The following is a 24,944-nucleotide window of genomic DNA, read 5'->3' as shown; positions in this document are numbered from 1 at the left end:
GGCGGCGCCCGTTTTTTGCGGCGGGCACAATTGAAATTGTTGGGAAACGAACGAAAGGGCTGTGAATGTTGGCGGGCGAGAGGAGGAGGACGTGGCCCGACGGCTGCGGGCCGATCGGGAAACGGTGGGAGGGCGATGGGGCGGCGGAGGTGCGTTTGCACGGCCGTCATCGCCGCACGCCTCCTCTTGTGTGGCTGTGGCGCCGGCCGCGCTGGCCGGGCTGCCGCGGCGACGGTGTGGGGCCTTTGCCGAAGGTTTGGCCATTGTGGCCGGTCGCCGGCTGGGGCTGTGGGGGCGGCATTTGGGCGTGGGCGGCGATTCTCGGCGGGCCGACCCAGGCTGTAGCGCGCGGTGGCTGCAGTTTGGCCGTGGTTTGCGGCGCTGCCGTGGCGACTGGTTGGCGACTGTGGTGTGGCTGTGTGTAGCCCCATCCTCGGTGGTTTGAAAGGCGCGGGTGGTTGTGGCGCAGGTGTGGGGCTGCTCCGCACAGGCTGTCGGACGTTGGGCGGTAGCAAGCGCGGGAGGCGCGGCGCGGCGGCGCGCAGAGTGGCGGCCGCTCTCTCGGCCGTCCGCGCCCTTTTCAGGGCCACCAAATGGCCTTTGCGGGAAGGGCGGAATTGTTGTTGTTGTTGTTGTTGTTGTTTTGTGTGTGAGTGGGTGGACGGCGGCAATAGCTACCGCTTTGGTTGCGACGCGACGGGGTGGGGTGGCCGATGCGATGAATTTGATTGATGGGGGCGCGTCGCGTGTTGCGGGGTACGGCCACGGTGTGACGTGGAATGGAGGCACGTGCGCACAACTCGTTGGTGTTACCTGTCTGCGAGGTGGGGGAAGTGCGATCGGTGATGTGTCCTTTGGATGGAGGTGCCGGTTAGTTACGTGACGGATGGAAACGAAACGCGATTGTTGGGAATGTCAGTGTGTAACGACGGCCGTTTTTTCGGGTCGGTTTGCACGCCATACATGGCTAGGGTGAGATGTGTCTGTAAATGCTGCAGCGTGGAGGCGTGTGAGTGACGTTTAAATGAACGCGCATTGAGACACCAATGTGTATTGCATTGTACGGGCGACACGCACGATGATGTACCTTCCCTCCGACTCTGATTTCGATAGTCGTGTCTGACTGACTGTGTCTGCTTGTGCGTACGACGCACGCACACCGACGTCGTCATTGAAGATGCATGCACGCGTGTCCAGTCCAGTGCAGTACAGTACAGTACAGTAAGCGCGACGCTAGAAGACGACGGTCGCTTTGGCGAATGTGCGCACACGTGTTTGTGTGTGTCGGTGATGTGGTCCGATCCGTCGCCTCTGGGAAACTGTCGATCGGCGCGGTACACCGGCATCACGCAACGGTACGTCTTGAACACCCGTCATACCGTCGCGCTGAGAACGGTTACCGAAAGGTGAACCTCTGTGATCGGTCGAATGTCTGGGCAGAACGTGAGGAGAGAATGGTGGAGGAAAGGACAGAGGGGAAAAAAAAAAGTAGAGAGAGAGAGAAAAAAGAAAAAAAAACCAAACAAAACGGAGAAACGCGGTGTAGAGCAACGGAACGTTCCCGTGTCGGAGGTGTATTGTAGCCGCACTGAAATGCGTGTAACGGCGCGGCGGCAAGTGTCTGCCGTGGTGAACGTTACCTTTGACGGCTGAATTGTGTGCGTTGCGTTGCTTTGCTTTGCTTTCCCGGATGTGTATGTAACGTTCGTTGAGATGGTTCTGAGGAAGAATGTACGACAGTGCCCGTGCCGTCTATGTTCGTGTGCAAAGCCATTGTGTGTGTACGGAATGATGTCTGTAGGTGTTAGTGGATCGTCGATGGTTGCCGTCACGGTCGAGACAACGCACGCACGCACCCTCCCTCCCTCCCTCCCTCCCTACATGAAGGTGTCGAGAAAGTGTGTTAACTGGGGTTTGTTTGTCTTTCGTTAAAGGGAAGGGACGAGAGAGAGAGAGAGAGAGAGAGAGAGAGAGAGAGAGAGAGAGAGAGAGAGAGAGAGAAGCGAAGTGGGGATAGTGCGTTCATTTTGTGTGTGTGTTGTTTCGAGAATTGCGTCCGGGAATGGCGGTGGGCGTGCCCTGCATGTGGCCCGGAAGGCTGTTCGTTTCGCGGTAGTGTGTGGACAGGGGAGGGGCACGCGTAACGCTGCTGGCATGGCATGGCATGGCATTCGGGAGATGGGAGGGGGCAAACGAAGAAAACAAGAAGCGGGGGCTATAAAGACGGGGAGGGGCGCGGTGTGGGTGGCTTGCGCTGCGCTCGGCTGGCGCGTGCGGCGTTGTTTTTGTGCAAAAGAAGAGAAAACGAATGGGTTGCCGGGAGGGGGCCGTTGTTGTGTTGTGGTGTAGCCGCAGACGCGGCCGTCAGTGAACGTGGTGAGACCGACGGATGCGGGAGGGGCGGGGGCGGTGGTGAGAGCGGGGAAAACACTAGAAGAAGGAGAAAAACGCTGCAACCAACATAAAATGAGGCGTTTGTAACCTGCCAGCAACAAAACAACAACAAAAAAAAGGTCTATCAACATTGAATGTAAATGGAAATGGACCCAAGTGTAACCTCCCCGCACAAATAGTCGTAAGTAAGTGAGTGCGTGAATGATGATAAAAATGTGCCAGAATGTTGTTAACGTCCCTAGAAAATGAACGAACGAAGATTGATGGGAAACGCGCGATAATATGATGAATGGAAATAATGAACCATGAACATCTCAAGAGACATAATTGAAAACCCGATAAACGTTGTAAGGGCAGCGCTGGCTGACCTTCGGCCCTGTATTCTGAAACGTCCCCCTTTGAACAACAATGTATACAAAACTGCGCTTAAAGTGACGCACTATATTTTGAGCGCAACGCAATCTGACTATCAAAGATCCCTGCAAAAGAATGGCCCTGAGTAACATTAAAGTACACCTTTCGGAAATCACTTACCTCACAAAAATCGTCATTACTCGAAGTACGGCAATACAGCGAGCACCACTACTGCCAGCTAAATAAGAGATTCAAACTACGGAGGGCACTAACTACTGATAGGGATAGTTAGCAAAGTAAAGATTTTAATAGAGAACAACAAACAATGTATTTACCCTTAATATCATCACAAGTCATAATATATGTAATTTGAAAAGTCCGCCATATCTCTCCTCACATGCACCAGTGCTGGCGGCTCACCCCTAACTGCGCAACGGTACGCGCTGTTCACATCCAGCTATAGCAGGTTCATATGACAACAATGCAAACTGGCCACTGACTGCACACGGCACAGGCAGTGATTTTCACACAGAGCGCTACGTGGCATTACCAATAAAAAAAAATGTAAACAAACAGCCTACGTACAAATCAGAATAAAAAACAAAAAAAAAAAGAGCAAAAGATCGTTACGTCAATGAAAAAAAAAGGCAAAAGAGGAAACAAACTGCATCTATATGTGCTCTTAACTGTAGATACCTGTACACAGCTTCGTGCAATGAATGCCGGCTCACATTGAATTTTTTGATTGTTGGAGGAAATATTCTTTAAATGGAAATGAATGGTTTTACCTTTAAAAAAAAGTTACTTTGGAAACAAAGTATTATTGGGGCATTTTGTTGTGAAGAAAATAGTTACAATTGACATACATTATTAGATTTGCGCAATGCAGCTTCATTACCTTACCTTTTATAACAATATGCATCGTCCCGAACGGAGACCAGAGTCGCGAGAAGAGCACGCCGCCGCCCGCTCAGTACAATCGTCCACTCGCTAATACTGTCGTCGACTGACTACGACCTCTCCCGACCCGCCACATAGAGATGACAACTGTTCCTGCCGACCCGCTACGTGCCACTAGTGTCGTGTGGCGCAGACTAGCGACGATAAGAAACTCTCTGGTCAGAGATTGTGTGGTGCCTCGCCATCGCTGGTAATGAGTACATAGGTGTTTGAGCGCGCGTACCGGAACACGCAGTGCGGAGCCCAGAGACTGTGTTGTCGAGGCCGTCGACGCAGTGCATGTCGGTCGGTCGAGTGCGTGCGGGAGGGCAGAGAGGCAGCGTCGGCACGGAGATGCACGCACGGGGGCTGCGGCGTGGCGCGTTTGCGGTAGGCGCCTTTGGTGGCAACGGCCGGGACAAGCAGCGGTGTATGGTGTGGTGCGGGCCGGACAGGGGCGGCGGAGGAGGAGGAGGAGGCGGCGGCGCGACGATGGCATTGGGGCGGAAACGGGGACGGCGACGGCGGATGTTGAGAGGCGTCACGCGCGGACCGACACAGACGCACAGATAGATAGATAGGAAGAAGAAGGGGCGGCTGGTGAGTGCAATTTAGGCGGTAGACACAAGAGGTCGGCACGGCATTTGCGTGATGTGGCGTTGTGACGGGGTGTGCTCGCTTGCCTCGTTTTGTTGATGCGCGCAGGAAGATGTGCAGAGCAGCGGCGGGCGGCTCGGTTCGGTTTGGCCCGGCGGGCCGCGCTGTTGTCGCGGACGTGAGCGCCCCCTGGCGGGTGGCCGGAGGCGGCGCGGCGTGTTGGACGTGTGGCTGGCGGCAGTGCACAATTGCGAGTGGCTGGCGGTGTGGCGGTTGGCGCGTCGGGCGGCCGAGAGAGAGGAGAGGTATGTGTTTGCGGGCGCGTTTGCTGCGCGGCGTCGTGCAGGGAGGGCGGGCGCTTGTCGACTGTGTGGCGAATTGGCGGCGTTGTGCTCCGGCCGAAGGCGTCGGGGAAAGGAGAGTTGGTCGTGATGTCATGTCGCGCCGTGTCATGTCTGCGAAACGGCTGCCGAGAGGTGTGGTGGTAGCGAGCCGGTCGGTGTCAGTGCGATGGGAATGTGCGTTTGGCGGTTTCGGTGTGCTTTTTGCGGCGTGAGAGTGGGGCGGGCGGGCAGGCGTGCTGTTGTTGGTTCCTTGTGTCTTGTGTGTAGCTTGATGGCAACGTGGAAGGACGCCTGTTTCCAGCCGTGCGTGTGGTTGTCGACGTTGACTGGTTTGGGGCGTGCCGTTGCACGTGCGTGTTTGGGTCGTTGGTGTGCTTTTGGCTGGCTGGCTGGCTGGCTGGCTGGCTGGCTGGCTGGCTGGCTGGCTGGCTGGCTGTGTGTACGGTGGATAGTGCAGTAGTTGTGTCGTTGCCACGGGCGTCGGGTGCGGCTGCGCGTAGTGGCGGAAAGGTGTCGCGTGACTTTGTGAATGGAGTGGGGCGGGGAAAGGAGCAGCGTGCCGCTGCGTCGTGGCCGTTAGCCAGAGGCTGTGCTTTGATAGTTTTGTGGACGGTTCGTGCGAGGCGATTTGTTGCCTGCCCTATGTTTGTTTGTTGTTTTTGGAGACGACGACTGGTTGGTGGCGTGCGCGCGAGCGAAGTGGCGGTGTGCGTTTCCCGTGCCGACTGCCGACTGCCGACTGCCGACTGCCGACTGCCGGCTGGCGACAGGTGCGCCGTCGGTGGGGTGGGTGGCCGGCACAAGTAGAGGCGGCGGCGGCGGCGGCGGCGGCGTCGTTGCGGTGTGTTTGTGTTGTCGGCGACAGCTGTTTGTGCGGTGCGTGTGAATGGTGGTGCAAACGTGTGCTGGCGTTGAGGCTGCGACCGCGGCGTGTTGTTGGTTGATGTTGAACAGCGGCTGTGTGCGGTGGTGGTGTTGCCGCACGTGCATCCGGCCCGGCGCGGAAAGCGCAGTTGCGGCGGCCCTTCGGTGCCAGCCACGTCGCGTGAGCGGCGGGTTGCTCTGGTCGACACGTGGTGCTCTGGTTTGTTGTTTGGTGCCCTTTGGCCGGTGGGTGGTCCGTGTGTCTCGGTATCTGGTCGTGGTCGTGCTGCCCGTTTGTCGGCGTTGTCTGTGGCTTCGCTTTTGTTTTTGTTTTTGCGGCGTGCCGACGACCCGACGCGACCTTTACACCCAAAGTGTGGCGCCCGAAGGTGAACCAACGTAATCCGACCTCGGCGCTTAAGCTCTAAGCCTAAGCTGAGCGAACCGAACCTGTGTAGCGTTGCGTAGCGTGAGGTGAGGTGCGGTGAGGTCAGCCTCAGCGCCAAGTAAGCCAAGCTGTCCGGCCGTGAGGTGGGTGGGTGGGTGGGTGGGTAGGTAGGTGCGGCTGCTGCGGCCACCTGACGCCCGACGTGTGTTTGAATGCTTAACCTAAGTTTGAGGCTTAACCTAACCCAAGTGGCCTTAACCTAACCTAACCTAACCTAACCTAACCTCGGACGCCCGACGTGTGGTTTGAATGCTTAACCTAAGTTTGACGCTTAACCTAACACCGACCCTTAACCTAACCCAAGTGCCCCTAACCTAACCTAACCTAACCTAACCTTAATGTAACGTAACCTAACCTAACCTCTGACGCCTGACGTGTGTTTTGAATGCTTAACCTAACCCAAGTGCCCTTAACCCAACCCACGTCCACCGAACCTAACCGAGACGTGTGAACCTAATGTCTAACTCGTAACGCGTGATGTTGGCTGTCGTGTGTGCTGACGGCAGATTGGGTTGGTCTGTAGTTGCGGATTTCGGTTTGCCTCGGGCGAGGGGTTGGCTCGTAAGCGGCGAGGGGCGCTCCGGCGGAGCATGTTGCTTTGCAGGCGGCGCCCGTTTTTTGCGGCGGGCACAATTGAAATTGTTGGGAAACGAACGAAAGGGCTGTGAATGTTGGCGGGCGAGAGGAGGAGGACGTGGCCCGACGGCTGCGGGCCGATCGGGAAACGGTGGGAGGGCGATGGGGCGGCGGAGGTGCGTTTGCACGGCCGTCATCGCCGCACGCCTCCTCTTGTGTGGCTGTGGCGCCGGCCGCGCTGGCCGGGCTGCCGCGGCGACGGTGTGGGGCCTTTGCCGAAGGTTTGGCCATTGTGGCCGGTCGCCGGCTGGGGCTGTGGGGGCGGCATTTGGGCGTGGGCGGCGATTCTCGGCGGGCCGACCCAGGCTGTAGCGCGCGGTGGCTGCAGTTTGGCCGTGGTTTGCGGCGCTGCCGTGGCGACTGGTTGGCGACTGTGGTGTGGCTGTGTGTAGCCCCATCCTCGGTGGTTTGAAAGGCGCGGGTGGTTGTGGCGCAGGTGTGGGGCTGCTCCGCACAGGCTGTCGGACGTTGGGCGGTAGCAAGCGCTCCAGCCCACAATCATCAAACTTCTTCAAGTGGAGGTAAGGTAGCATTTACCGTAGGGCATTTACTACACCATCTGATTAGCAGAAACGAGATAACATCAGGGGTGTATCAATTGTCATCTAATGATGTGGTGGTAAAAACAAACTATCGGTGGTGAACTGAAGATACTAAAAGTTGCAACTGCCGTGGTCAGCGATGGAGCAGCGCAACGGGCCTCTTATAGAGGTCGCGGGCATCAATAGGTGCCCCAAGGGTCCTGAGTAAGGGATTATCAGAAGCCGCAGCTGTGGCATACATCTTCCGTGCGATTTCCTGAAATCGTGCGAGGACGTCCTTCTCTTGCGCGGCGTCGTGAAGATATCGGGCCGGGAACTGGGGATGGACATGAAAAATCCGGCGGAGAGCCTTGTTCTGCTGCGCTTGCAGGCGATGTAGATGACGGTGCGCTGCATTTCCCCAAGCAGCACAGGCATAGTCCATCACAGGACGAACAAACATGCGGTATATGAGTAGTCCATTATCGACGGAGAGCGCCGAGCGCTCGTTCAGCAGGGGATAAAGCGCCCCCAGCCTCTGCTCGACCTTCCGCCGGACTTCCTGCACCTGCTGCTGCCAGATGAGCTGGCGGTCCAGGACAACCCCGAGGTAGGTGGCCGTCGGCGTCCAGGGGATGACCTCGCCGAAGAGCCGTAGTTGGTGGTCGTGTGGCGGGGTCCTCTTGCGTGTGAAGACCACGGCTTGGCTCTTCTGTGCGTTAAACCGGACACGCCAAAGAGTCGCCCACGCTTCGAGGGCGGCGCACGCATCTTGGAGACGGCGATACATGGCTTGAGGCCACCGGCTGCGAGTGAAGATCGCCGTGTCATCGGCGTACATCGCGCGCTCCACTCGGGGAGAGGTCGGAAGATCGGCCGTATACAAGGAATACAGGGTCGGACCGAGGACCGAACCCTGCGGGACGCCGGCGGCAATATGTCGGAGCGTCGAAAGCGAATCGTCGATTCGGACCACAAAGGTGCGGCCCCGCAGATAGCTATCCAGCAGGCGGATGAGGGACCGCGGAAAGCCATGCAGATGGAGCTTCCACAGCAGCCCGGAATGCCACACACTGTCGAAGGCTTTTGTGACATCAAGGAAAATGGCGCCACAATATTCCTGGTTGTTGAAGGCCGTGGTAATGGCCTCAACAACGCGGACGAGCTGCTGTGTAGACGAGTGGCCACCCCGGAATCCAAACTGCTCCGGAGGCAACAGGCGTCGACGGTCCATAATAATCCTCAGCCGGTGAAGGAGGAGCCGCTCGAAAATCTTGCTGAGCTGCGGAAGCAAGCTGATGGGCCGATAGTTGTGTGGATTCTTCCTGTCCTTACCCGGCTTCGGGATGGCGACAACAACGGCATGCTTCCAAGCAGCCGGATAGGTATGAGTCACCAGGATGGCGGTGAACAGGCGGGCCAGATAACCATAAGCAGCAGGAGGCAGTTCCTTGAGCGCCTTCCCGGGAACGTCATCGGCACCAGGAGCCTTGTGAGCGGCCATCGCCCGGATGGAGGCGGTCACCTCATCAGCGGTGAAGACTGGAAGCGGATCGTCGTCGCGGCGGTCAGCAGAGAGGTAGGCGTCGAGGCCACGGTCCACATCTTGAACGAACTGTGCGTCCACAGGGTCGTCAAGCGGGACGAAGTTCGCCTGAAAGACGTCGGCAAGGGCATTCGCCTTATCCACAGGAGTATAGGCGACACCAGTCAGCGAGTCCAGAGGGGGCAGAGTGTGCTTCCGCTTAGTAAAGAAACGCACCGCGTCCCATGCGTCGGGTTCCGGAGTGAACGACGCCAGCTTCTGAGCCCACTGCTCGTTCTTGTGAGCGCTGACGGCGGCCTTAATGTCACGGCGGAGGAGGTTGACGCGCCGCTTCAGAAGGGGGTCGCGGGTAAGGCGCCATTCCTTGCTGAGACGATTCCGCACACGTATCAGATCCAAGATGGCAGCAGGCAGTCCCGGGCGCCGGGGAAGTGTGCGCCGGGGCGGCGGTGTGGATCGCAGCAGGGCGGAGTGGACGGCATCAGCGAAGGCAGAGACATCAGCATCGACGTCGTGGATATCGGCGTCAAGACGGGGCCGCACACGGGCGAGGACGTCCGCACGATAAGCTGTCCAATCAGTGCGCCGAAGATTAAGGCGCGGCGAGGTGACGGCGGGATCGACAGCAAGATGGAAGAGGACCGGCAGATGGTTGGAGTTCAGCTCATGAAGGACATCAGCCGTCATGAACTGATGCAGGCCCTTGGTGACGGCGAAATCGAGGATATCCGGCGTGCCGCGGGAGGGGTAGCAGGTCGGCTCCTCCGGCCCGCAAGCGTAAGCACCAACCCTGTCGAGAACTCGATGAAACTGTCGGCCGCTGTGGGTGGTGTGCAGAGAATTCCACGCCGCATGCTTGGCGTTAAAATCGCCGGCCAAAAAGAGCTTCCCCGGGAGACGGAGAAGCGCATAGGCGTCGTCTAAGTCCAGCAGGTAGCGCGGAGGACGGTAAACGGAGACGAAGGTGACCACCCCAGCTGAGGTCACCACAGCCACGGCCGTCGCCTCCATCTGTCGCAACGGTGGCGTAGGGACGACATAGTGGCGGATGTCCCGCTTGACGTAGATCGCAGCGCCGCCACCACGGGTGGGGCGGTCGTAGCGGTAGCACCTGTAGTTGGAGATGTTGGCCCTGAGACCTGGCTTCAGGTGCGTCTCCGACACGAGAAAGATGTCGATGTTGTGTGCCTCCAGGAAGTGCTTAACTTCCAGGAGATCGCGGAAGAGTCCGTCGGCGTTGTATGTCGAAATACGAAGGTCCTCAAAGCGACGCACCCTATCCATGATGTGGGGCAGCGGCACTGGTGGTCTGGAGAACGCTTCGTATCGTGGATTCCACGGTGGCAGCAAGAGTAGCGGGCAGCGCCTGGATGGCGCGGCTCATTTCGGCGACCGCCGTCATCATGGACTGGAGTAAGCTGAAGAGGTCGTGGGAGGCGATACCCGGCTGCGGGTCATCCTGCGGAGCCTGGTCGACGGGACGTCGTCGGCGCAACGGCGGAAAGGCGGCGGGGCCTTCCGGAACGTCCGGCGGAGCGGCAGAGGACTCAGGGGCGTCCCTGCGGATGACGTATGGTGCAGCAAGTGGACGTTGCCAGGCGTTAGGAGCGCGAGACTGCGAGAATGAGTCCCGCCCCTGCTGCTGGGCCCCCGCAGGGCGGAAGCTGGCAGGAGTGCTGCTGACGACAGCGGTCCGTCGGCGGCGATCCCTGGCGGTGAGCGGGGGAAGCCCGCGTTGCCGTCGACTGGCCTCCTTGTGTTTAGGACACGACCTGAAATTGGCGGGGTGTCGTCCGCCACACAGGCCACACTTCGCCGGTTCTTCCCTAGGTACCTGGCATTGCCGGCTGTCATGGGCGCCGCCGCACTTTACACAAACAAAAGGCATGGTACAACCACGGGCAACATGGTTGAAGCCTTGGCACCGGAAACATTGCGTCACCCCACGCGACTTGCGGAGTGTTTCTGCTGACATCACAAGCCCGCAAAGGCGGGTGACGTGGAAAATCTTCCGATGGTCTGGCGTATCAGGAAGGATCACGATGCGGAGGCCGGACCGACGGTTGGTGCCCGGGATTTTGTGGTAGTCCACAATCGTGGCGGCGAAGCCGAGGTCTTCGAGTTCTTCTTTGACCCAGTCGTTAGGAAGGGACTCGAGAATCCCTCGAAGAACCACCTTCAAGGTCGGCGGCCGAACGACCGGAAAAGTATAATTGGGAATGCCTTGCGCCCCAAGGAAGTCCATGACGGTGGTGTAGTCGTCGAGGGTGGTAACTGAGAGCTTCAGCTTGTCGCCGCCCGTCTGGCGCGCGGTGAAAGGCTGCTTCAGGTGCTGCTTCATCCACTCGTAAAATTCCTTGTAGGACGAGGGAAGCTGCAGCACGATCGGCGGAATGCGCTTCTGCTGTGGCGGCGGCTGCTGCTGCTGCGCCTGCTGCTGGGCACTGGGCTGAGCCGCGTCGTCAGCGTCGTCAGGTATATCATCGAACCGGTTGTGCACCGGAATATCCGCCGCCTGCGGCTGAGCTTGCGCCGCCCGCGCCTGACGCTTCTTCGGCGGTTTGCGGAAGCCATCATCGGGCGCATCGGCAGCGCGCGAACCACTACCAGTGCCCCTCTTCTTCCGAGAAGCAACCGTCGTCGGTGTCTGCCTCAGGACGACGTCGTCGTCGATAGAAGTATCCGATAAATCAGCCAAATCGAGGTCCATATTCGAAGCCGGGTCCGTCATACTCTTGTTCCTCTCTTCCATAGCCCTGGTCGTCATTGGTGGGGGGCCGGATGGGGCCGCCGACGGGGCAAGCCCCGCCGGACGGCGATCCGCCACACCCTTCGCTCCACGCACGTCCGACTGCTGCGACATGTCGCACTCGAATGGTAGCAAGCGCGGGAGGCGCGGCGCGGCGGCGCGCAGAGTGGCGGCCGCTCTCTCGGCCGTCCGCGCCCGCCCGCGACACTGGCTGGGCCTGTGGCGCGAGGCGGCTATTCCTCTGCTGTGCGCTCCGCTCGCTGCGTGTCTCTTCTCGCTCTCGCTGCTCGCTGTGTTGTGTGTTAACGCGCGTCGTCGAAATGGCAGATCAGGCGGCTACGAACGAGACTGCTGCGGCACCCGCCGCCACCGGCACTACGAAGAAGGCAAAGTCTGCGTCGTCTGCGAAGAAGCCGCGCGCCAAGCCTGCGCACCCGCGCACCTCTGAGATGGTGACGGCCGCCATCAAGAGTCTGAAGGAGCGCGGCGGATCGTCGCTGCAGGCGATCAAGAAGTACATTGCCGCGCACTACAAGCTGGACGCGGAGAAGCTGGCGCCGTTTATCAAGAAGTACCTCAAGTCGGCCGTGGTGGCGGGCGAGCTGGTGCAGACGAAGGGGAAGGGCGCGTCCGGCTCTTTCAAGCTTGCCGGCGCCGGCGGCGGGGCGGCTGAGGGCGGCAAGGCTCGTGCTGGCGGTGCCAAGAAGAAGCGCGCCGCTCCGGCCAGCAAGGAGAAGAAGGGTGCCCGTGCGGCCGGCGCAAAGAAGGCTGGTGGCGTGAAGGCGGCGACTGGTCGGAAGGCGGGCGCCGCCAAGAAGGCGTCTGCGGCGTCGGCCGCTCCCGCCGGTGCGAAGAAGGCGGCTGCTGCCAAGCCGGCCAAGGCCAAGTCGCCGTCGAAGGCGAAGAAGGCCGCCAAGGTTCCGACGAAGAAGCCGAAGGCGCCGCGCCCGAAGAAGGCGACGACGCCGTCTAAGGCGAAGGCGTCGCCCAAGAAGAAGAAGTAGAGGAGAAGAAGAAAGGAATGGGAAAGGAAAGGAAGGGTTGGCGGTTGACTCCGTCGTCCCCACCCCCCGTCCCCGTCGTCTAGTGGCGCGCAAGAGACGCGCGGCCCAAAACGGCCCTTCTCAGGGCCATCAAAGCACGTCGGGAAGGTTTTGATTGTCGTGTTGCGGTGTGGTTGTGCCGTCTGGCGTTTCTGTATGCCCGTGTGTGGATACTGTTTGCGTGCCGTGGTGGTTGGATTGCGGGGGGTCGGTGGCGGGTGCGGGCGGCGGTAGCGGTTGCTTGTCGCCGTTTTTGGTCGCGGCCGGCCGACGGTTGGTTTGTGTCATGTTGTTTGAATACTTTGGTTTGTCTGTCTGTTTGCCTGCCTTCTCCTCGGATGTGTCTTGTCTTGGTTGTGTGTGTGTTCTTGCAACGGGGGCGGGGGACGTTGAGATGTGGAAAGGGTCGGTGGCGTTGGACGAGCCTGCGTGCCTGGCTGGCCGTTGGTGCGGGTTTTTGTTTTGTTTGTTTGTTTGTTTCGAAACGAAGCGGCGGCCGGCCAGCCACCCGTGTGGTTGACGGCGTCGGCCGATGGGTGTTGTGCGCTTTGAGCGCCGCGCCGGGGAGGGATGATGTTGATTGATTGTTGCGCGCGCCAGCAAGCTGGCAGAGGAGAGCGGCTGTGGCGGACGGACGGGAAGTGGAAGCGGTGTTTTGTCTTTGGTTCTCTGGTTGTGGGGCGAGAGGCGACCGACAAAGTTTGCTCGCGACGGAGTGATGTTAGTGGCCCTTAAAAGGGCCGTTTTGTTTGTTTGCGTGCGTGGGCGGTGCCCAGCGGCTGGCGCGGTGTTTAGGCGCGCTCGCCGCGGATGCGGCGCGCGAGCTGGATGTCCTTGGGCATGATGGTGACGCGCTTGGCGTGGATTGCGCACAGGTTGGTGTCTTCGAAGAGGCCGACGAGGTAGGCCTCGCTGGCCTCCTGCAGGGCCATGACCGCGGAGCTCTGGAAGCGCAGGTCGGTCTTGAAGTCCTGGGCGATCTCGCGCACTAGGCGCTGGAATGGCAGCTTGCGGATGAGCAGCTCTGTGCTCTTCTGGTAGCGCCTGATTTCTCGCAGGGCGACGGTGCCCGGCCTGTAGCGGTGGGGCTTCTTGACGCCGCCGGTGGCGGGCGCGCTCTTCCTCGCCGCCTTGGTGGCGAGCTGTTTGCGCGGCGCCTTTCCGCCGGTGGACTTGCGGGCCGTTTGCTTTGTGCGGGCCATAGCGGTAGCGGAGCGGCGTGGAGGCGAGCGAGGTGCTGCGTCGGGTGCTGCCTTGACGACACGGGCGCGCGCCAGCCGCTGTCGCTGTCGCTGTCGCTGCACTGGTGAGGGTTGACCCTCGGCTTGAGACGGAAGTTCTAGCGCCGGGGCGCTTCGCCTTCCTCATGGCGGTGTGGTGAGTGGAGTCGTGGCGGTAAGAATGGCTTGGTGGTGTGCATGTTCCTTTTTTTTTTTTTTTTTTTTTTTTTTTTTTTTTTTTTTTTTTTTTTTTTTTTTTTAACCCAAAGAAGACAGGAGAGAGAGAGAGAGACAGTAGAAGAGGTGGAAATCGAAAGGCCTCATATGGCTGGCCTGGGTAGGGTTTTTTTTTTTTTTTTTTTTTTTTTTTTTTTTTTTTTTTTTTTTTTTGTGTGGTAAAGAGAAAAGGATAGTAGAAGGGACAGTAAGAGAAGCAGGAAGACGAAAGGCTCAATTGACAAGCCGGCCGTTGATGAGGTGGAGGAGAAGAAGCAGAAGTGAGAATGACAGAGGAAGAGTATAAACATGAAGACCAGCAGAGCCGGTTGGCGACTCGGACGGGGAGGCAGACATTCGTAGATGGAGGGGTCGCAGGCAGGAGCAGTGGGCAGGGAAGGGGCAGGAAGGCAGGAAGAAAGGAAGGGGACACAGGGAGTAAGGAAGGGTAGGGAAAAAAGGGGGGGCGACCAGTCATCAGGCGGCAATGAGGTCAGGCCATCGGGTGGTGGCCAGACGGTGGAGGCGAGTGCCGAGGGAAAGGACAAGAGGATTGGCAGACTGACGGGAGCGGTGATAGAAGGAAATGGCAGAGGAGCGGACGCGTTCGTGAAGGAGGGGGATTCCAGCAAGAAAATGAAGTTCACGGGTGGGGAAACGGTAAGGGAGGCGGAGGGCAAGGCGGAGAGCACGGTTCTGTACTGTTTGGAGACGGTGGAGACGTGTAGGGGCGGCATTGCCCCACACAACGGAAGCATACTCAAGGATAGGGCGGATCAGGGATGTGTAAAGGAGGACGCCAAGATGCAGGGGAAGGGAGGAGGAAGGGTTAATGAAGGGATAGAGCTGACCGAGACGCCCCAAGGCCTTGCGCCGTATGTCCTCGATGTGGGGACGCCAGGTGACGGCCCTGTCCAGGGTGACCCCCAGATATTTGGCGGTCCGAGCCCATGGGGCAGGGGTGCCAAGGACAGTGACGGGGGGATAGTTGATGGGCCAACGGCGCCGACACATGATGAGAGCCTGCGTCTTAGCAGGGTTAAATGCCAGGCGCCATTTTTTGGCATACTCCATGAGAGAGTCGATAGCTGATTGGAGATGCTGTCGGAGGAGGGCCTTGCTCCGGGAGCGAGCATAAACAGCCGTATCGTCAGCATACAGGGCGAGATGAACACGCGGAGTGGTGGGCGTGTCGGCCGTGAAAAGGCTGTACAGGACAGGGCCAAGCACACTCCCCTGCGGTACTCCTGCCCTAATGCGCCGCCTGGTGGAGGTGCCACCCGGGATTCGAACATGAAAAGTGCGGCCTTCGAGATACGTGGCGATGAGACGGACATGGGAGGTGGAGAAGCCATGCTGAAAGAGCTTGTACAGCAGTCCCTCATGCCAGACGGAGTCGAAGGCCCGGGAGACGTCGAGGAAGATGGCCCCGAAGTACTCCCGACGCTCGATGGCGTCCAGGGCCTCCTCAACGAGGCGGAGGAGCTGGTGTGTGGTGGCATGGCCACGGCGGAAACCAAATTGAGCGTCGGGGAGCACGCGCTCCCGGGCGACATGTATTAAGACTCGCTTGAGGTACAGCCGCTCAAACAGCTTGGAGAGGGCGGGAAGGAGGCTGATGGGGCGATAGCTGGAAGGGGAGCGAGGGTCTTTACCAGGTTTAGGGATGGCAATCACCTCCGCATGTTTCCAAGCGGAAGGGAATTGCCTGGTGGAAAGGATGGAATTGAAGGTGGAGGTAAGGATGGGGACAGAGGGCGGGGGAAGCTGTTTGAGAAGCTGGTTGGTCAAGGTGTCAGGGCCGCCAGCTTTCCGAGGATGCAGGTACCGAAGCTCCCGGGCGACCTCCTCATCGGTGACGGGGGTGATGAAGTCGTCAGGGTCATGGGCGCCGAGGAACCGGTGGACATGAGCCGTGACCAGGCGGACGTGGGCGGGGTCGATGGGATCATCGACCGGTGTGAAGCTGCGCGCGAAAACGTCAGCCAAGGCGTTGGCCTTAGCGTCAGGATCGCACACAGCCTCAGCACCGACCAGGAGGGGGGGAAGACGGGGACGCGTCCGGAGGAACCGAGAGACCAAGCGCCAGGCAGATGCGTCTTGGAGATTGAGAGCAGAGAGCTTTGCTTCCCAGGCAGCATTGCGATGGGCCTGAATGGCGGCCCGTATCTCGCGTTGCATTCGGTTCACATGCCGCTTGGTGGCAGGGTTGCGAGTGCGTTGCCAGTCGCGGATGGCCCGGTTCTTAGTCGTGATAAGGGCACGGATGGCCGGGGGTAGAGGACGCAAGTGGGAGGGAGGATGAGGGGGATGGGGAGGGGTGGCAGCAACGGCAGCGGCGACGGCAGCATCCGTGAAGTGCGCGAGGGTGAGGTCAGCACCCACCCTAGCAGCGTCGGGGATAGTGGGCAGAGCCGCCTCGACGCGCCGCCGATAGGAGTCCCAGTCTATGCCCCGCAGGTCCAAGGAGGCACGGGGTGGCTCCAGAGACCCGACAAGGTCGATGGAGTAGACGACAGGGACGTGGTCAGAGGCTAGGGCGGCTCGAGTGGTGGCGTCAATAGGGAGGAGGAGACCTTTGACAAGGGCGATGTCGAGGACATCCGGAGGGCCACGACGGGGGAAGATGGTGGGTTCGAATGGGCTGATGACGCGGGCACCACGGGCCTCGACCACACGAAGGAGGCGACGGCCATGGGTGTTGGTGAGGCGACTGTGCCAGGCAGTATGCTTGGCGTTGCAGTCGCCCCCAACGAAAAGATCGCCGCCTAAAGATAGGACTGTGGCGAAGTCAGGGGCATGGAGGAGGCCACGGGGCCGACGGTAAAGGGCCACAAATGTTATAGGGCCCCGCACAGTGTGCACGACGACGCCGGTGGCCTCAAGGGTGGCAAGGGCAGGGAGAGTAATCGGGTGGTGGCGGAGGGATGCGCGGACATACACTGCGGTTCCGCCAAAGGCGGTTAGGCGGTCGGTCCGGTAGCAGCAATAATTGGGGACCCGGACACTGACCCCCGGCTTAAGATGGGACTCAGTGAGGAGGCAGATATCGACCCCTTCATCAAGCAGAAACTGCCGGAATTCCCCTTGCTGGCGGTGGATGCCATTGGCATTCCAGACGAGGACGGTGAGGCCATGGAGTCTAACAGCCATGACGGGGGTTGGGGAGGGTGGCGGTGATGGGGGAGAGGGAGTGGGAAAGGGCGGCTGCAATTTGTTGGGGAATGGAATGGAGGAGGGCTTCAAGGGCTCCAGTGATCGCAGATGTCAAAGCGTCCACGACACTGGTGATAAGGTCGCCAAAGACGGGGGGGACAGGGGTGGAGGGGAGAGGGTGGGGGGAAGGACCAGGATTGGCACGGGGAAGGAGGGGAGGGGGCTGGGCGGGAGCTGGGGTGAATGGGGCTGGATGGGGGTAGGGGGAGTGAGGGGGGAGGTCAGGAGGGGGAATGGGGGTGGCGAGGAGGGGGGTGGGGAGGGACGGGAAGTGTGCGGGAGACGGCCGGGTGCGGGAGGGCGGGAGGGAAGATGGGCCAGGTGGACAGGACCATGCAGTGGGACCTGCAGAGCCAACTCCGCGGCGCTGCACGAGGGAAGCAGGGGCCGCAGAGCGTCGCTGCTGGGCGCGAAACGACTTAATTTTGGGACAGCCCTGGTAGTTACCTGTGTGGGCGCCACCACAGCGAGCACAGGTGGGGGGGACTTCCCGAGGTTTAGAGCAGGAGGTGGATTCGTGTCCACCGGCGCACTTGACACACCGCACTGCACGAGTGCAATCACTCGCATAGTGCGCCAGGCCCTGGCACCGGTAGCAAATGAGAATGAGGCGCCGAGAACGGGGCTTCTCGATGGTGACCGAACAGCGGTCGATGGCTGGGAGAGTCAGGAGGACTCTATTTTCTGGTGTGTCGTCGGCAGAGACAAAGTAAAGGGGGGTGGGGAGTTTGGTGCGGGGAGAGACGACACGGGAGATGACAGCAGGGGTGATGTTGAGGGCAAGCAGCGCCTCCCGGAGGTCGTCGGCCTCATACTTAAAAGGGAGGCCGCGGACTACGACCCGGAGCCGTCGCGACCGCTGTGGGGAGGGGGAGCAGCCGATGTTCTCTTCGCCAAGAGCATGAATGACCTTCTTGAGGTCCTCGGGGGATTGGAGGTAGAGGCGGTAGAGGTCTTCGCCTGTCTGCTTCACACGGTAGTCAGAGGTAGTGATGTGGTCCAGGAGTTGGCGGAGAGTTATGTAAGGTTTTGGATATTCCACCAGAATGGGAGGGGGCGGTGGAGGTTTGGGGTGGCAGGGCCGGGAGGGAGGGGGGGAAGTGTCTGCCGTGCCGTCAGAAATCGGCGCGAACTGGTTGTGCACCGGGACTGTCGGCGGCACGGTGAGGTGGCGGCGAGGCGCCGTCTTGCGGGGGATGGTGAATCCCTCCGCGTCATATGCTGCCTTCTGCTTCTTTCCCCGGGCAGCGGCGGTGGGGGTGGCTTCAGAGTCGGAGGAGGCCTCAGCAGGCTTCCTCTTGCGAGACTCCTGCTCGACCTGCATGACGTCGTCGGCAGCGTCGGCGGCAGCGGCGTGGGGGTAGAGAAACCGCCGAGCTCCCAAAGCGGGGTCAAACGGGAACTCCCCCTCCTCGGCAGCGTCACGGAGAGCGATGAGGTGCTCCTCCAGGCCCTCCGCGATGTCGCTGTCGTCCATGTCGCCGCAGTGCGAGTCGCAGTCCGAACGCTCGGACACATTGACAGCGTCGGAAATGTCCGGCATGTCGAGAGCGGACGAGGGACAAAGGGAAGTGGAAGCCTGCCTTTGCCTCGGCGCGCGCGGGCTGGTCCCACGTGAAGGGGGCCCTGACGCGCCATGTGCCCTATCTAACCGCCTAAGGGCGGCGGCATCGATTCCTGAATCGATGCCACATCGCCCAGAAGAATCAGCAGAAAAGGACGGCGTCGACGGCAAGTCGCCAGCGGGGGAGACAGCACTCCCAGGCGAAGGTGGAGAATCCAAAGAACGAGCCATCTCAGAGTCCGGGTGAATAGGCCGGGTCGTTGTAGGTGGGGGGCCGGATGGGGCCGCTGACGAAGCTAGCTCCGCCAGGCGGCGATCCGCCACACCCTCAGCTTCAGAACACGCATCAGTCGCAAGTGACATCGCAGCTCGGAATGGGCGCGCGCCAGCCACCGTGGTGCGCTTATATGCCCTCGGTTGCGCGTGGTGGGGGGAGGGCGGGCCAGAGTCTATATAGGGGGGCTGGCGCGTGCGCTGGGCGCAGACCGTAGCCGACTCGCTAGCGCCGGGTGAGGAGCCAGCCGCTGCAGCAGACGTTTTGCTTGCCTGAGCTTTTTTGAGGATTTAGAAGAGATGACTGGCCGCGGCAAGGGAGGAAAGGGGCTCGGCAAGGGTGGCGCCAAGCGGCACCGCAAGGTGTTGCGCGACAACATCCAGGGCATCACGAAGCCCGCGATCCGCCGCCTGGCTCGCAGGGGCGGCGTGAAGCGCATCTCTGGTCTGATCTACGAGGAGACCCGCGGAGTGCTGAAGGTGTTCCTGGAGAACGTGATCCGCGACGCGGTGACGTACACTGAGCACGCCAAGCGCAAGACTGTGACGGCCATGGACGTGGTGTACGCCCTGAAGAGGCAGGGGCGCACCCTGTACGGTTTCGGCGGTTAGGCGCGTCGCAGCCGGTGTGCTGTGCCGCGTTGGCCTTCCCGCGGCCGTGGGAGAGACGAAAACGGCCCTTTTCAGGGCCACCACACTGTTCGGAAATTGAAAAGTGCGAAAGAGTCTGTGTTGTTGCTGCGTGTGTTGCCTGCCTGCCTGCCTTCTTTCTTTCATTCTTCATTTCGTTTTCGTTTGACTGACGTGACGTGACTGGGAGAAAGGAAAGGAAGCGGGTCTTGCGGCTGTGTGTGCGAGAGAGGGCGTTTTGTGTTTGCTTTGTTTATCGATCGATGGAGATGCCGGGCTGTGTGTTGTTGTTGTTGTTGTTGTGCGAGAGGCGGTGAATATTTGCGCGGTTTGGCTGTGTGTGTTTGCGGCGGCGTTGGAGTTGCCGAGGCAAGGCGTGCCGATAGGCGGCCGGATCAGCTGTTTCGTTTGTTTGGGGCGCGCGGGAGTGGAGGGCGGTGTGTCGACACGCTCCTCTCGCAGTGGTCATTATTGCTGTCGTTGTCTTGTCGTTTGGAAGGCGACTGTGCGTGCGTGGAGGTGCTTGAGGCAAACGAAACAAAACAAGGTGTGTGTGTGTGTGTGTTGGGCCACACGGGCTGTGGACGACAAGATGGCGGCGGCTCTTCTTGTTCTTCTCTCTTTTAGTCCTCTTACCGTTAGAGGGGGAGTTGGTGGAGGTTATTGTCGCCTGTGGACATTTGCTCCTCTTTTCTGTGTGTTGTTCTTATCTTCGGTACTGTGCTTGTTTTCGGACGTTGCTGTTTGTTGAGAGTGATTATGTGTTCTGTCTGTGCTACTGCTGGAGCAGCGACTCTCGGGTCTTGCACATCTGTCCCTGTGGTGTTCATATCGCCCAAGGGTCAAGACGTAACAGTCATTTTCTGACTTCCGCGCGGTGGCGTAGAACGCTTGTGCCAGGGCGCGGAATCGTGTTGTGAGTGGTTCTATGCAGGTCTGCCGCGGGGACGTGTAAGGCCCGTCGTAGAGCGCTCTGCTTTGGACCCTTCTGTAGGCGATGCATCGTCGATCTGGCTGCACAGCCCCATACAGGGCGCGCATATTCCAGTATCGCTACGCCTGTTGCGGGGTCGAGGGAACAGGGTACAGGATGTGCATCCTGGCGTGAGCGTTTGTGCCAAGTTCCCCTATGTGACACTTGGATGTCAGGCGTGACACCGAGGTACCTCGCAGAATTTCTCCCCCCTGCAATCGTAGCAGTTGGTATGGTCTTGTTGCCGGCGGCGGCTGTGGAAGTGACGTTAAAGTAAAGTGCGGCGAGGACGACTGCAATTTTGCTTTGGACGTAGGTTTGTGTGGTGGCCCTGAAAAGGGCCGATTGTTGTGAGCCGGGCCGGCAAAGCGCGTTGCGTGCAGGGGAGCACGCAGCGCTGCTGGGCGGCGGGTCCGCGTGCCGATTGCCTGGCCTCTCTGTTTAGGCCTTCTTCTCGGTCTTCTTTGGCAGCAGGACGGCCTGGATGTTGGGCAGGACACCACCCTGTGCGATGGTGACGCCCGACAGGAGCTTGTTGAGCTCCTCGTCGTTGCGGATGGCAAGCTGCAGGTGGCGCGGGATGATGCGCGTCTTCTTGTTGTCGCGGGCCGCGTTTCCGGCCAGCTCGAGCACCTCAGCCGCGAGGTACTCCATGACGGCGGCGAGGTAGACGGGCGCCCCGGCGCCGACGCGCTCGGCGTAGTTTCCCTTGCGCAGGAGGCGGTGGATTCTGCCGACCGGGAACTGGAGCCCGGCCCTGCTGGAGCGGGACTTTGACTTGCCCTTGACTTTGCCTCCCTTTCCGCGTCCGGACATGGCGATGGGCTGTGGTGTGAAAACGAGACGAGACGAAGGACGGTGCGAGCCGCAGCGAGTCGAGCAGCGGAGTGGCGGCGCCGCCAGGGGTGGGGGTCCTTTATGCTCTCGGGTGCGGCGGCCGGTTGCGCTCGCGGCCCATTGGTCGGCGGCCGCAACGGGGCGAGCTGGTAAAGGTGCGGCGGCGGGGCGCGCTGGGTGCCACTGTGTGGGGAGACGCTGACTAGAGCGGAGCGCTTGCTACTGGTGTTGCTGCCGTACGTTCACGTTCTTGTTTGAGATGCCGCCCAAGACTAGCGGGAAGGCCGCCAAGAAGGCTGGCAAGGCTCAGAAGAACATTTCGAAGGGCGACAAGAAGAAGAAGCGCAAGAGGAAGGAGAGCTATGCCATCTACATCTACAAGGTGCTGAAGCAGGTGCACCCTGACACGGGCATCTCGTCGAAGGCGATGAGCATCATGAACAGCTTCGTGAACGACATTTTCGAGCGCATCGCGGCCGAGGCGTCCCGCCTGGCGCACTACAACAAGCGCTCGACCATCACGTCCCGCGAGATCCAGACCGCTGTGCGGCTGTTGCTGCCTGGCGAGCTGGCCAAGCACGCCGTGAGCGAGGGCACGAAGGCGGTGACCAAGTACACGAGCTCCAAGTAAGGAGGTGGCTCTGGAATGGAAGGAGAGAAGGCTCCTCCGTTGCGAGAGCGGCAAAAACGGCCCTTTTCAGGGCCACCAAATGGCCTTTGCGGGAAGGGCGGAATTGTTGTTGTTGTTGTTGTTGTTGTTTTGTGTGTGAGTGGGTGGACGGCGGCAATAGCTACCGCTTTGGTTGCGACGCGACGGGGTGGGGTGGCCGATGCGATGAATTTGATTGATGGGGGCGCGTCGCGTGTTGCGGGGTACGGCCACGGTGTGACGTGGAATGGAGGCACGTGCGCACAACTCGTTGGTGTTACCTGTCTGCGAGGTGGGGGAAGTGCGATCGGTGATGTGTCCTTTGGATGGAGGTGCCGGTTAGTTACGTGACGGATGGAAACGAAACGCGATTGTTGGGAATGTCAGTGTGTAACGACGGCCGTTTTTTCGGGTCGGTTTGCACGCCATACATGGCTAGGGTGAGATGTGTCTGTAAATGCTGCAGCGTGGAGGCGTGTGAGTGACGTTTAAATGAACGCGCATTGAGACACCAATGTGTATTGCATTGTACGGGCGACACGCACGATGATGTACCTTCCCTCCGACTCTGATTTCGATAGTCGTGTCTGACTGACTGTGTCTGCTTGTGCGTACGACGCACGCACACCGACGTCGTCATTGAAGATGCATGCACGCGTGTCCAGTCCAGTGCAGTACAGTACAGTACAGTAAGCGCGACGCTAGAAGACGACGGTCGCTTTGGCGAATGTGCGCACACGTGTTTGTGTGTGTCGGTGATGTGGTCCGATCCGTCGCCTCTGGGAAACTGTCGATCGGCGCGGTACACCGGCATCACGCAACGGTACGTCTTGAACACCCGTCATACCGTCGCGCTGAGAACGGTTACCGAAAGGTGAACCTCTGTGATCGGTCGAATGTCTGGGCAGAACGTGAGGAGAGAATGGTGGAGGAAAGGACAGAGGGGAAAAAAAAAAGTAGAGAGAGAGAGAAAAAAGAAAAAAAAACCAAACAAAACGGAGAAACGCGGTGTAGAGCAACGGAACGTTCCCGTGTCGGAGGTGTATTGTAGCCGCACTGAAATGCGTGTAACGGCGCGGCGGCAAGTGTCTGCCGTGGTGAACGTTACCTTTGACGGCTGAATTGTGTGCGTTGCGTTGCTTTGCTTTGCTTTCCCGGATGTGTATGTAACGTTCGTTGAGATGGTTCTGAGGAAGAATGTACGACAGTGCCCGTGCCGTCTATGTTCGTGTGCAAAGCCATTGTGTGTGTACGGAATGATGTCTGTAGGTGTTAGTGAACATGTTTTACCAGTGGGGGAAATGGATCGTCGATGGTTGCCGTCACGGTCGAGACAACGCACGCACGCACCCTCCCTCCCTCCCTCCCTCCCTACATGAAGGTGTCGAGAAAGTGTGTTAACTGGGGTTTGTTTGTCTTTCGTTAAAGGGAAGGGACGAGAGAGAGAGAGAGAGAGAGAGAGAGAGAGAGAGAGAGAGAGAGAGAGAGAGAGAGAGAAGCGAAGTGGGGATAGTGCGTTCATTTTGTGTGTGTGTTGTTTCGAGAATTGCGTCCGGGAATGGCGGTGGGCGTGCCCTGCATGTGGCCCGGAAGGCTGTTCGTTTCGCGGTAGTGTGTGGACAGGGGAGGGGCACGCGTAACGCTGCTGGCATGGCATGGCATGGCATTCGGGAGATGGGAGGGGGCAAACGAAGAAAACAAGAAGCGGGGGCTATAAAGACGGGGAGGGGCGCGGTGTGGGTGGCTTGCGCTGCGCTCGGCTGGCGCGTGCGGCGTTGTTTTTGTGCAAAAGAAGAGAAAACGAATGGGTTGCCGGGAGGGGGCCGTTGTTGTGTTGTGGTGTAGCCGCAGACGCGGCCGTCAGTGAACGTGGTGAGACCGACGGATGCGGGAGGGGCGGGGGCGGTGGTGAGAGCGGGGAAAACACTAGAAGAAGGAGAAAAACGCTGCAACCAACATAAAATGAGGCGTTTGTAACCTGCCAGCAACAAAACAACAACAAAAAAAAGGTCTATCAACATTGAATGTAAATGGAAATGGACCCAAGTGTAACCTCCCCGCACAAATAGTCGTAAGTAAGTGAGTGCGTGAATGATGATAAAAATGTGCCAGAATGTTGTTAACGTCCCTAGAAAATGAACGAACGAAGATTGATGGGAAACGCGCGATAATATGATGAATGGAAATAATGAACCATGAACATCTCAAGAGACATAATTGAAAACCCGATAAACGTTGTAAGGGCAGCGCTGGCTGACCTTCGGCCCTGTATTCTGAAACGTCCCCCTTTGAACAACAATGTATACAAAACTGCGCTTAAAGTGACGCACTATATTTTGAGCGCAACGCAATCTGACTATCAAAGATCCCTGCAAAAGAATGGCCCTGAGTAACATTAAAGTACACCTTTCGGAAATCACTTACCTCACAAAAATCGTCATTACTCGAAGTACGGCAATACAGCGAGCACCACTACTGCCAGCTAAATAAGAGATTCAAACTACGGAGGGCACTAACTACTGATAGGGATAGTTAGCAAAGTAAAGATTTTAATAGAGAACAACAAACAATGTATTTACCCTTAATATCATCACAAGTCATAATATATGTAATTTGAAAAGTCCGCCATATCTCTCCTCACATGCACCAGTGCTGGCGGCTCACCCCTAACTGCGCAACGGTACGCGCTGTTCACATCCAGCTATAGCAGGTTCATATGACAACAATGCAAACTGGCCACTGACTGCACACGGCACAGGCAGTGATTTTCACACAGAGCGCTACGTGGCATTACCAATAAAAAAAAATGTAAACAAACAGCCTACGTACAAATCAGAATAAAAAACAAAAAAAAAAAGAGCAAAAGATCGTTACGTCAATGAAAAAAAAAGGCAAAAGAGGAAACAAACTGCATCTATATGTGCTCTTAAC

This window comes from Schistocerca cancellata, chromosome 9 (assembly GCF_023864275.1).
Source record: "Schistocerca cancellata isolate TAMUIC-IGC-003103 chromosome 9, iqSchCanc2.1, whole genome shotgun sequence".
In the NCBI taxonomy this organism is placed as follows: Eukaryota; Metazoa; Arthropoda; class Insecta; order Orthoptera; family Acrididae; genus Schistocerca; species Schistocerca cancellata.
This window is presented reverse-complemented; position numbering follows the sequence as displayed.